Here is a 4,170-nt window from a genome sequence, read left to right on the forward strand (position 1 = left end):
CCCAACCAAACCAACATCAATAAACAACAACAACCAAACAAACCCTAAACAAACCCACATGTTTTAGGTTATGACTTCTCTATATATTGTCCAATCTGGACACTGTATATTTGTACACATAATTTGTTGAATGCAGACATGTTTATATTTATCTAAGATATAATATGTAGGCCTATGTTTATGAATAACTAAAATAGCGTGTTTCTTTTTTATAAAGTGCCCCAAAATAACTCATCTTCAAGCATTGTCGAATGACTCAAATGAGCGTCCTCAACGATGTCACGTCTGTGGTGTGATGATGCTGCCGAGGTCCCTCGTCCTTGAACGTAAAAAACGATCGCTCTGTTCTCAAGCGGGGAATTATTTTGTCGAGTATGTCTGTTTGTGAGCTGGAAATCTGTATCTCCCACAACCTGGGTTGAAACAGCTCGCATCTTAACTGAAATAAATTGTGTAGATAATGGTACTTGACATTTACAATCATTGCAACACCCCTCTGCATGCAAAATATATAACTAAATTGTGTCGACATCCAACTTACAACTTACACTAGCGGAATAGAGCATTTCCAGGATGTTTTTTCTTGTTCCCAGAGAGGACTTCGAGCTAAGAGGAAATATCTCAGGAAGGATAAGAAGACATTTAGGGAACCTTTACCATCTCAAATTTGTTTAGTTTGAGTAAAAAAAAAAGCACAAAGGTTAAAAAATGGGTCAAGACATTGGTGATGCCAAAACATGGATATTTGACGACAAATTACAGGTTATGCAACCTGAAGGTTCGATAAATATCTGTTGATGAAGAGTACATAGATACATGTATTAAGAATGATAGGATATATTTTACGCACAAAGCGAACAATCTGGGCCTTTTTTTGTTGTTCAAAATTAAACTTTGCACCATATCACTTCTTATTTATGCTACACTGCCGACGCCGGTATATTTTGTGCTATAGAATTCTGGGCTTATTGAAAGATGTGAAGTCGCACCTGGACCCCAGGGTGCCAGGGAAAATCCGCGTGTTGGGAAATTTTTAGGCCTCTTTTTTAAATTTTAACAAGGCAAATTTTAATGACGTTTGTTTTTGCCGCTTCAAAATGACTTAATTCACCGTCATAAAAACTGGTCGTCTATTCGTCTATGGTTTGTAGGACTTATAATTGCCTTCTCCCCCCCCCCCTTCGTCCCCACTGCTTTTGCCCTAGCCCCGCTCTTTTCCTCATTGATTTCAATTTCAGAGCCAATCATGGAATCATGTTACAGTAACTGCCTTTAGGAGAGTGTCTACTCCACCTGAGTTTTCCGCTTGTTAGTCATTTATATCCTGTGGTAGAACGAACAACACATTGATCACAATTTTTTTTTTCTTCACGCTGACATAATTTCCCCCAACCAGTTCTTTTTTCCAGTTAACTATTTCCTTATCACACCCCATTTTTACTTTTTAAAGTTCGTTGTAAAAAAACCCAACAACAAATTGATGGTACTTGTAGGATAACTGGTAGGCACCACTGGCAATGCCTATTTTCCCCCCTCCAGTCTATTGACTGTCTTGCTTTCCTCTTTACACCTGTATCTGTGGTGGAGTGGTCAGGCTCTTCGCCGTCGTACGTGCGGGGACCTGGATTTGATTCCTGAACAGCAACAGCACATTTATGTAGATCTGCTGTTTAGTTTCGTGCCACGTAAGAACAACATGACAATAAACAACAACAATGACAATAACAGTAACAACAACAACAACAACAACAACAACAGCAGCAGCAGCAGCAGCAGCAGCAAACAACAACACCAACAATAGCAACACCAGTACCAACAACGGCAACAACAACAGCAACAACAGCAACAACAACAACGACGACGACAACAACAACAACAACAACAACAACAACAACAGAAACAACAACAACAGCAGCCACAGCAACAACAACAACAACAACTACAACAGCAACAACAACAGCAGCAGCAGCAGCAGCAAACAACAACACCAACAATAGCAACACCAGCACCAACAACGGCAACAACAACAGCAACAACAGCAACAACAACAACGACGACGACAACAACAACAGCAACAACAACAACAACAGAAACAACAACAACAGCAGCCACAGCAACAACAACAACAACAACTACAACAGCAACAACAACAGCAGCAGCAGCAGCACCAACACCACCACCACCAACAAAAACAACACCAACAACAACAAAAGAACAACAACAACAACAGCAGCTGCAGCAACAACAACAGCAACAACAACAACAACAACAACGACAACAACAAAGCTCACACAGATTTGCTACACCGAGAGTCGAGCCACATAACAACCCATTCTTGAAACAATGTTTCAAACAGCATCAGCAACAATAACAACAACCACAACACACGCAGATCTGTTGTACCGTCTCATACAACACGACCATGAAACACAACACACACAACACACACACACATACACACACACACACACACACACACACACACACACACACACACACACACACACACACACACACACACACTCAGGTCTGCTGGCCTCGGCGTTTGCACAGAGTTAAGCTGATTGCTTTTAGCCATTGTTAGCCTGAACGGCGGGTTGCTTCCACTCTCTGATTTGGCCCAATGGCTTTTCACGGTTTTGCCTTCATTGGATAACCATAAGTAGATCAGGCTAATAATAAATAGAGAAGCCACTCAGGCTTCACTATAGCTGCCGTCTGCTCATAAACAAAAGTGCTCAAGACTTCGGAGCCTATCTTACTCTTAAACGTTTTCTTTTTTATGTTTTTAGTACAAGATCTGGTTCTAGTGAAAAATGGTATGAGTTTAACACTATCAACACTACTAGGTTATTTAAGAGGCGGGACCTCCTAATTTAACGTCCGTCTCCGAAAGGACCGAGCCAAGTGGGAAGTTTGTGTAAAGTGTCTTTCTCAAGGACACAACGTCGGACCGAGCTGAGGCTCGAACCCCCGAACCCGCAATCTCACGATTACGAGTCCGGTAGCCTAACCACTAGGCTACCGACACCACCCTTGTTCTAGTGAATGCTTGGAGATGGCGTATTCTTCTACCAATTTTTTTTGGTTAAAGCTGTTTAATGTTATATGGAGGAATTCATCAGGTGTTTTTTATAGTTTTTTTGCGATTGACAATTCCTGTAAAATTGAGATTTGTCCCACGAAGGCGTATTGGCGACGCAACCAAATTGTGGTAGTTTTGTTGCAGATGTTAATGTAACAAAAAGGGCAGAAATAATCCACATGTTTGTCAGTTTTACTGACTTTGACAAAGATTCCATTCATATCCAGACCAGGGTCTTTACGTAGGCCTATTCGCGAATGGAAGAATGGTTGCAGTAGGCGAATCTATTTTTCACAGTTCCGTTGGAGATATTTAATAAATGTATATCCGTTTAGTTTTGTTTTTCTGTCGTCTTCTACCGCAAGGTGTCAAGGGGAGATGCTTATTTCCGAACTTAGGCTAGGTATGTTTGCCTTATAGATCGTCATGTTGTTTCTTTGCGTCGATACATCTTTTTATGGTCTTCCCTCTTGTTTCGATTTAATTAAATCTCATATTGTAGGCCTTTGAGGCAGGCTCTTGTGGCCCCATTCTCATAACATGTCCATACCATTAGATTTATTGTCTTTTAATGTACTGTATGCTTGATTCCATGTCCATTCGTTGCCTATTCCATGTCTATTTGTTGCCTATTCCATGCCCATTCGTTGCCCATTTCATGCTCATCTGTGCATTTATTCCTTTATTTCTCTCTTCTTGTGACGTTTATAGCGTCTTTCTGCGGTATTTTACTGTAACGGTAATGTAGCAGAAATTGGCTGCGCATTTGTCGGTTTTGTTACGTTTGACGAAAATGGTTTTCTTGTTCAGACTTGGCTCCAGGTAGGCTTGAGTGGCAGCAATAAACGTATTTCATCATTTTTTTATTTGTTGAATTCAATGTTGAATGTTATATGCAGGAACTGGCCAGATATTGGTTTTAAAAAAATCTAGTTTGGCTGCGAGTGGCAAAGATTCCTACAACTTCACTGTTCAATTTCATTGGACGATTGAAGGAAACTAACCAATTGTAAGCGAGGGAAACAGTTTGGACAGATTGGCTCAAAGAAAAGGACCTCCCCTTCTCTCTCTCTCTCTCTCTCTCT

The sequence above is a fragment of the Aplysia californica genome, unplaced genomic scaffold, assembly GCF_000002075.1.
Source record: "Aplysia californica isolate F4 #8 unplaced genomic scaffold, AplCal3.0 scaffold00149, whole genome shotgun sequence".
NCBI lineage: Eukaryota > Metazoa > Mollusca > Gastropoda > Aplysiida > Aplysiidae > Aplysia > Aplysia californica.